Genomic DNA, 10,115 nt, shown 5'->3' on the forward strand with positions numbered 1-10,115 from the left:
CTTCCATATTCCATCACTTTGCTCTAGTCATTTTCTCTGGGTGTTCGTCATGTGTGGAATCCTCTCCATCATATTCTCTGCCTATTGACTACCCTGACTTCCTTCAATGACAAGTCAAATCCCATCTTCCATAGAAAGCATTTTCCAACCTCATTTATTTCTAGTGTCTTTGAATTATTTCTTTTTTTCTGCCTATTGCTTGTTTATACATGCTTTATTTGTTGTCTCTCCCAAGAGACAACATTCTTAAGGACAGGGACTATCTTTTTCCTCTTTTTATAGCCCTAACACTTTACACAGTGGCTGGCACATAGTTGGTGCTTAACAAATTTTTACTGACTGATTTATTATTACTTTCAAAATCTGTATTACAGTTAGAGGCAACATAAAGTGAGGGATGGATGGCTCCTAGACTTGGATTCAGGAAGTCTTTGGATCAAGATTTGGTTTGTCCATCATGAAGAATTGTGAACTGAAAATAATAACTTACATTTTCATGGGGATAAGGACAGGGAAAGGGATTGGACATGTAATTTCATTGACATAGAGAGCTCCCAGAGAGAACACTGACACATATTAGCTGTGTGAACCTAGGCAAGTAAGTCACTTAATCTCTCAGTGCCCCAGGTAAATTTCTAAAATTGTAAACTGCAAAACAAACACTGATGTACTGTATTTGTAAAGGGAGTTTTGTCAGTTGGAGTCCCATGTGAAATCATGAGTCTGGATCCTTAAAAACATAATATAAATATGCATTATTATGGTAATCATTATGAATCTGCTTCAAAATTTTATATTCAAAATGGCTAATATTTTAGCAGCTTTTTATGTTCAAATATCTTTAGGTTCCTTTCTGGTTCCTTTCAAATATCTAACCCTAACTCTTGGTTTCTATATAAACATAACTAATAAGAGAGGTTTGATTTTTATATTTATCTTATGATAGAAAAACAATATATACATGTGCATCCTGTTGTTCATATTACTACCTAAAACATTTAACAACTTCCACCATTTTCCTGAACTTTAACACAATCTCCTCCTCACATTTGCCAATGTATTCCTTAAGAAAAGGGATAACCATAATTAGACTCATAGGATCCAGTTAATAATTTTGCCAGTGTATAGAATTTTTCTTGCAAAACCTGAAGTTCTAGAAGTAGCACTTTAAAAATAGAATTTAAAGGCTCAAAATATATAATTGCCATAAATATAATAGTCCTTTTTATAGTGGGAAAAATGGAAACAAAGTTGATGTTTAACAGTTGGGGGAATAGTTACACAGAGATATGATAAATACCAAGAATATAGGAAAGTATGAAATGACTTATGTGAACTGATGTACAATGAAGCTAAAAGAGGCGAGAAAAGAAGACACATAATGTTTACAACAAGGTAAATATAGGTCTATCCCCCCCAATACCCTGCCATACAGACATAAAAAGATATTTTAGTTGATTTCTGTGTAATCATAATGGTTAAACTTGATGCCAAAAGATGAAAATTTATATCTCTTCCCTTTGTGTAGAGATTTAGACTTGGGAATGAAAAATTACATGTGCTCTCAAATCACACTGATATGTTGGTTATGTAACAGAGCTTATTTTTTAATCTCTCTTTTTAAAATTTTAATTCTTCATTTAAAGAGATTACTCTCTGGGTGGAAGATAGTAAAGAAATATTGGGAGAGAAATTTGATATAAAATAAAAGCAACAATATTTATATAGAAAAAATAATTTAAAGCCAATTGGATCCCACTTAGAAGTATATAGAATCTAAAGAGAAAAAATAATAATTACAATATTAACAATATCACCATAAGCAGAAATCTTTATAGAGCTTCTTTTCAGTTGCCATTTCAAGTGCTTAAAAGGTGGAATACTAATATAACCTCCATGTCCATTTACAGATGGTAAAGTTGAGGCACAAACGTCAAGTGTAATTTCTTTCCTAGGTCTGAGGAATAGATCAAGGAAAGAAACCAGCTTTTCTATACACTCTTCCAACACTCATCATATGACATCAATATCTTGAAGCTGAATGGTACTTCATAGTTGGTAGCTCAGTATGGATCTACAGTAATTCATAACACTAAAAAAAAAAAACAGGTGTAAACTCCTTGCCCTGGCATATATTTGTACACAATGACAATCTGTCACCTTTTGTCTTGTTTTCCTATATTTGACAGACACTGGCTAGAAGTAAGGTGTTAAAATGACACCTCTTAGTAATAGGACGTGCTCTACCTGTAAGGGCAATATGGTTGTACAGTGAAGGCAAGTCTGGCTTGTCTTGTATGAAACGTTATGAACCAAAAATAACAACTTACATTTTTTTAGGGATAGGGACAGAGAAAGGGATTTGGCTTAGAATTTCACTGCCATAGGTAGCTCTCAGAGAGGAATTTCCTCTACCAATGGTTTTCATCTTTCTGCCACCTGTAGTCTCAAAGAGTTGCCTAAGGCACTAAAGGCTTAAATAATTTGACCAGGGTCACACAGTCAGTATGAGTGAAGCAATATTTGAACCCAGGTTTTTTGTTTGTTTGTTTCCTAACTCCAAGGCCAGTTTTATACACAAGGTAAATTTTGCTATAATTTGTAAATATGTATTCATCACTACAACTCTGTGAGATAGGTAAGACAAAGGTTATTTTCCACATTTTGCAGATGAGGAAATAGTCAAAGGGGTGCAATGCCATGCCCAATGTCACATATTAAGTGAGCTAAAAATGAACCATGAATTTACCAGCTTTTTGTAATAGATCATGTTGCTTCATAGAAAATATATTCAAACCAAGCCAATATTCTGTCCCTTCTAAGTATAAGAAGACATCTATTCTCACCTAGGCCTATTTGAGAAGGGAAAAATGAGTTTTAGAATATTGAGGAAATTTGATAATGATCAATCACATTTGAATAAACCAGATAGTGTACATTTTATCACCAGCTGTCACATGATGGATTTATTGTTGCATGCCAATAAATACCTCATATGTTTTAGAAGATAAAAAGATTATCATTAATATTAAAAGCTATACTTTTATCACTATAGAAGAAAGTCATGCAGATAGAAACTCACATAGCTGGTTACTAAAAATTTGATCTTAAAATTGGGAAAAATAAAACTTACTACTTATTTAGCAATATTATTATTTAGAAACCAAAAAAATAAAAATGGAGGTTATTAATGTTATTTTTAAAGAACCTCTGAGAAGGGATTGATAAGACCTTTCTTATTAGTATAGCAGTAAGCATCTGGGGTCTATTTTTTCCCACAAGGATCAAATTTCTTTTACCTTTCTGTGGATTAGACTAGAGGTGGGACTCCTAACTTGTGATGAATAAATTCCCAATAATCATGAAGAGATTTCACGGGAGACTGTGAGTACAGATGGTAAAAAACAAAACAAAATACCCTTTTATTTTTACTAACCTCCACTGAAATTTGGCATTTTCTACAATTATGATTTTTAAAAAGAAAATCTATTATGAGAAGAGCCTTAAGACTTCACCAATCTGTCAAAGGGGTCTATGACAAAAAAACTAAAAAGGTGAACAATCTCTACAATAGATGTTCTCCCACATAAAACAAAAAACTTCGTATTGAAAATACTTCATTTCACTTTCATTTTTTTTTGTACATGGAGGGAAAGTATTAAAAACTTTCAGGAATAAAATAATATTTCTAAGCAATAAAATGTCTAAGTTAGATTGATTTATATTACTTTAAGCTGAAAGTGATACAAAGACAGCCTAAGTAGTGAAAAGAGAATTGGAGGTGGAGTTAGATTATTTGCTTTCAATTTTAAACTTACACTCAGTATGACCCTGTAACAGTCACAACTTCTAGACCTCTTTAACTTACTCTTGCTTTAGTTTTCTCACCAGACACATGAAGAAGTTCAACTCCATGACCCTTGAACACCCTTCTAGCTCTAAATCTATAATACTCTGAGGGTTCTCAGCCAGTCTTAAAGGTGATCAATATAAATGATTTCAATACTTCGAGTATCCACATTTTCTCCTGGATAAGTACAATATAATCTCAGTATAGTTTGTGATATGATGTCTTCATGAATTTTTGTGGGTAAAAGAATTTCATCCACTTGTAAGTCATTCTTCTAGCAATGGATCTTTCCCAATTTAGCCAGGCTGGTCCTTATACAACAAGCTGGTCATTATTGGCAACAGTGGCAAGCATAATAGTTTTGCAAAGCAATTTATAAATATTCACTCATTTTATCCTCATAACAACTCTGAGAGAGAGGGGCTCTAATAATTCCACTTCACAGATGAGGAAACTTTCTACTTTGGAAGGACATTCCCTGCTTATATCCTACTCTCATAATCAAAAAGCCCAAGTCACATCCATGGCACTATGAAAAATCAGAGTAGGAGTTTAATAGAGGATATAGGAGTCATTTCCCTTTAGATATGGTCTAACATAACACTTAATATTGTCAGTTCAACATAACTTAATTTTAAGAGATAATCCTATTTTTTTTAAAGCAATTGGGGTTAAGTAACTTGCTCAAGGTTACACGGCCAGTTATTTCTGGGTGTGGTGCTGAGTATCTGAGCCCGGATTTGATCCAGGTCATCCCGACACTGGAGCCGGTGCTCTTACTTGCTGTGCTACCTGGCCGCCCATGAGATCATCCCATTTTTAAACTCATTCTCCGCCATTTCATTTTCATGTATTGTACACATACATAAAACCATCGCCACTACCGCAGTCACACAATTTAATGTTTTCCTTTTTTTGTTATTGTTTTCACCTCTGTTATTTTGATGGACTTGGGGGAGATCTTGCACCCAGTTCAACTTTATCATCTCAGGTTCCAGATACCGAATTGTTCACCTTTTAAATGTGTGCTCAATTATTAACTAATGGCCCTAATCTTAAATCTCTTTCTCAATCCTACCACCTTCTGGTCCTTCCTGAGACATGAATCCCACCTAATATACCACCTTCTCTAAACGTCCTTTTCAGTGCTGGCTGTATTTTGTCTTAAACCCCTGCTCTCCTAGGCGTAGTGGCAGTAACTGATACTCCTTGGTTTCCATTGCAACTTTCAAATATTCATTCTAGTATTCACTAAAATACACATACACAACAACAATAATAATAACCTCTTTTGAGTTTTACAATATTCAAATTTATCATCCAATCCATATCCTAGTTGTCATTATCTAGTGATACCCCAAGCAATTTTCCTTCCTTCCTCAAAAAATTCATTAGTCAGTGCCTGGCTCATTTGATTTCCTCTTCTCCTCATATCTACCCTCATCCAGCAAGACTTCAATATACAAACTGATGCTCCTTTAAATACTTTAACTTTTCAGTTCCTCATTATACTTAATTCCTATGACCTCCATTCCACTTCAGCTAGAAAGAGAGATGACCATACCCTTGATCTTGACATAATTCACATATATTCCAATTCATTTTTGCAAACTCCAAGATTCCTTTATTTGATCATTTCTGTGATTTCATCTTTCCCTTTGCTTTATGATCCCAGCCCTCTTCTTTATCCATGACCTCCATTCTCTCTACACTTTTATTCTTTGCCAAGAACCACTGCTATGTTGGCTAAACTATCCTCTTTTCCTTAGTTGGTCTCTTTGGTGAATCCACCAAATGTTATACTATCTTCTACACTCAGATCCCTTGCTCCTCTGTCATGTTGCTGAGGGTGCATTGCCAAACCTTACATCGGATTACTCCCTTAGGTAATTTCCTTTGCTCTTATTCACTTGTTTCTGAAAGTGCTGGAAGACATTGTAAAACCCTACTGAGTCCTACATTGTCATCTAATCTCAATTGAGCCACTACTGCAGCAAGACAATTCTTCTGTTCCTCCATGATCCATTCACTGTCCCTCTTTCCATAGAGGATTTTCTCAACCTTTTAGTCTTTTCAAGTCTCCCATGGCACTCCTCTTCCTCTCCCCCCCACCATGAAGAAGGCTGAAATTACCCTTTGCTAGGTATTGGGAATAATTGGGGGAGGGGTGATTTGGAAGAAGTTCAGTGGGAGCTTTGGGAAGACAGTGATTGAAAAGCTAAGGGTGGTTCATAGAGTTTCTTATACTAGTGTGGACAAATTGAAAATTTATCTAGAAAACAATAAATAACATACTTTTAAAAAGGTATAAAGATCAGAAGACTGCAAGGAAGATTTAAAAACATCTAATATGCTAGGCTCAAAGAGAAGAAAATGTTCTCATTGTTACAAAGAGAATTATGGGAGGAATTTATTCATCCTATTTTGTCTGATTGTTTTGAAAATTAAGAAAAGGTGTATTGATTTGGAATATCACCCTAACTCACTTTGAATAGGGACCCTACAGAAATAATGGTGGAAGACAAAATGGAAATATTTTCTACTCTACCATCCATAATCCCTGCTTACCCCAATGGTCCAGATTGCAAAGAATATGAGGACAATTAAGAATTGGATAAAAATACAATCCCTGGCACCAGTTTGGATGTATTCACTATTTGCCTCTACATCAAAACTGAACTCTGTATATTAATTGTTTGAATAAATAACTAGAAGACACCTTACTTTCTATCTCTACTCTAATTTCAAAGTCACATTTATTTTCCTTAAATAACACAGCATATGATTCAATATTATTAATGTAGAAGCATACTATAGTATTTTTTTTAATTTGATAATTCTTTTTTCTTAGTCTTGTTGTTTATTTTCCAAAGAGTAAATTGCAGTCTTCTTATTTTCCATAAGTTACTAAAAGTTTACTAAATGTAAGTTAGTGTGTGAAATTCAGTGTAGGATAACAATTACAAGAGACATGGTCTCTATTATCTCTATGTACTTCAGTTAGATGTGAAAAATGTAGTAGCAATACAAAAGTTAAATAATTTAATAATGGAAGAGTTGTCACGACGTAGCATGTGATCAGTTTCTATGTAATAAAACTTAGAAGTACATATTTAAAGATGGAGATGTAACAATGTGAAGTTTATCCCTTGACATAGTCATAGACTTAGAATTGGAAGGGACCTTAGGGGTTACCTAATCACAGAGTTTCAGGGCTGCCAAAGACAACAGTGACTATCAAACCCATATAAAAAAATCTCTACTTTAATATAATGTAACAAGATGCCATCCAACCTTTGCCTAAAGACTTTCAATGAGAGTATATCAATCACTTCCTGTGGTAATCCATTCCACTGTTAAACAACTATAATATTTAGAATATTTTTTTTCTGAACCCAAACTTAGATTCTCATCTTGAGAAATATCACTTTGCTCTTTGCTTTCCATTCTACTCTCTGGCAGTAAAAGAACAAATTTGATCCTCACACAACAGCTCTTCAAATATTTCATGACAGACCATCATATTCTCCACTCCAAGTCTTCTGTTTTCCAGATAAAATATCTCATTTCTTTCCACCAATTCTCATTTGACATGGACTCAAGGCTCTTCTCCATTCTCATTGTTTTCTTACCACTCTCCAGCTTATCAAGATACTTAAAAAGTAGTCCCCAAAAATGAACAAACTATTTCAAACTGACCCATTTTATAGATGGAGAAACTCTAGCCCAGAGAAGTTCAATGAAATGTCCAAAGTTACCCAGTTTGTAAGAAATGGAGTCAAGGCTCTATTCTCTACTATTTTATTCCAAAAGAAATGTTTTTTGAGAGCAATGGTCCAAGATAGTACATCGGATCTTTTTTTAAAAGATTAGCAATAGGCAGTTATGTGGCATAGGGGATAGAGCACTAGGTCTAGGGTCAGGAAGATCTGAATTCAAATTTAGCCTCAGACAATTACTAGTTGTGTGACCCTTAATCCTCTTTGCTTCAGTTTCCACATGTATAAAATATCTAGAGAAGGAAATAACAGACCACTCCAGTATCTTTTTGAAGAAAATCCCAAATGGACATGAAGAATTAGACACAAGAACAAAGTTAAGTGATAAATATAGATGTTTTGAAATTTTATTAATATAAACCAAAAATCAGGTCACAACTGATCCCCCAAATTCAGATCAACATGTTTCTTGAGTTATAACTTTCAAAGTGTCTCTATTTTTCTTTTATTGTAAAATCTGCCATTTTCCACTTTCACTTATCATCACTTCTTGCCTATACCATTACAATAGTCTTCCTGCCTCAAATCTTTCCTAGCTACAATCCATCCTTCACTCTGCTGCAAAGATGATTTTTTTGTAAAAGAGCTTAGGTCTAATCATGTCATACATCCCCTCTTCTTCCTCCCCACAATCTTTCTGCTCAATGAGCTCCTGTGGCTCCCTATTTCCTCCAGAATCAAATATGAACAGCCCTGTTTGGCATTTAAATCACTTAGTAACTTGGACCCTTCCTATTCTTTCAGTCTTTTATAATTTACTTTTTATTAATTCTTAAATTTTTTAAATTTATTTTTAAATTAATTTGTTTCCTTTTAGTTTACATGATTCAATTCCATATTTTACTCCTCTGTCCATATAATATACTATAGACATAATGACCTAACTGCAGTTTCTGAAATGTGACACTCTATCTTCCATAACCATGTATTTTCTTTAGCTTGGAATGCTGTCACCTTACCTCCATCTCTCAATTTCCCTGCCTTCCACAGCTCAAATTCAAACTTTTACAAGAAGCCTTTATAGGTACCTCTCCCCACACTTTCCATCTGTTCTGTGTGTATTTGCTACATACCTCATAATTTAAATATTTTCTCTCCTATAAGAATAAATACCCCTTAAGGGCAGCAACTATTTTTGACCTTTCTTTGTATCCCTAGGGCTTAGCAAAGTGCCTGGCATGAAACAATTAATAAATGTTTGAGAATGTGCTGACATTAAAACTACCTTTGCCCATCCACATAACTACTTCAAAAGGGAAAACAAGATTCATTCTAGGATGATATACTATTAACTAGTGAATAAAAAACATCCTGTTACTATATAACAACCACTTCTAGTTATAGTGGTTTTTTTCCTTCCTGTTGTCTACACTTTATGTGTGACAAAATTATCAAGTATTTTTTTTCCAAATTAAATTCTATTATAAAACTCCTCTGGGGGTCTATTATGAATCTTTACATTAGCTGTGTTCTTTCACTGGCCTTGTGACAGGCAAGATTGATATAGCTGAGGTCTACACTTGATTAAAATAAATGGTATTCAATGTGTATGAAATGTGGATGTCATTACGAATAGGTCTGTGAATTTTTATTGTATTAAGAGATAACCTCACTCCTTCCTATCTTTCCCACCCAGGTAGAAAATACATTTTAAAAATAGAATCTTTTCAGACACTTGGGCTCTGAGTCTCTTTGGGGCTACCATAGCAAAATGTAAAAGTGAATAGAAATTTGTTGATCTTGCCCTTTTCTGACCAGTGAAAATCAAAATATCTGTTGGAAAATTCTCGTGTAGTAGGCAGACCAGTGGAAACCACAAGTCCATTTGTGATTCTATTAGAAACAGAATCAGGGTTAGAAACAGATTTAGAATCAGTGTTTAAAGTGCTGGCTTTGGAATCAGGAAGATCTAGATTCAGAACCCATGCAACGATAGCTTCATGACCATGAACAAGTCCCCTAATCTCTCTGAAACTCTTTCTCATTTATAGGCATTTGCGTCTAAAGGATGTTGAGAGGATCTAATAAAAAAAATGCATATAAAGTGCTTCTAAAACCTTTAAGCGCCATTAAAAACGTAAGCAATTACCTGATATCTTCTAACTTTTGTTTTGGACCCCGATAAACATTCAAGGTACTATGGAATTTGATTTAAATTAAGAGTTAAGAATTAAGTTCTTTCATTTTAGTCATCACCATCATTATAACTAGCATTTATATAGCACTTTTAAGGTTTTCAAAATACATTGAAATATTATCTAAACATCATATAATTTTATTCTTAAAACAGTATTTAACATTGGTTTCATTAAATTAAATTTAATAGATGTTTCTTGAATGAATTTGTATTATCTTTCTCCTTTACCTCTGCAAAGGTACATTTCAGTAAGATGAGGAATTAGTGTAGTGCATTGTAATGCGAATGTAAATTTTAAAGATCTTCCCTGCCCCTAGGCTAAAGTGCACCTGAAGCCTGGGATGGGAGG

The sequence above is a fragment of the Petaurus breviceps genome, unplaced genomic scaffold, assembly GCF_028583685.1.
Source record: "Petaurus breviceps papuanus isolate PSGF00001 unplaced genomic scaffold, PetGlider_PUasm1.0 551, whole genome shotgun sequence".
In the NCBI taxonomy this organism is placed as follows: Eukaryota; Metazoa; Chordata; class Mammalia; order Diprotodontia; family Petauridae; genus Petaurus; species Petaurus breviceps.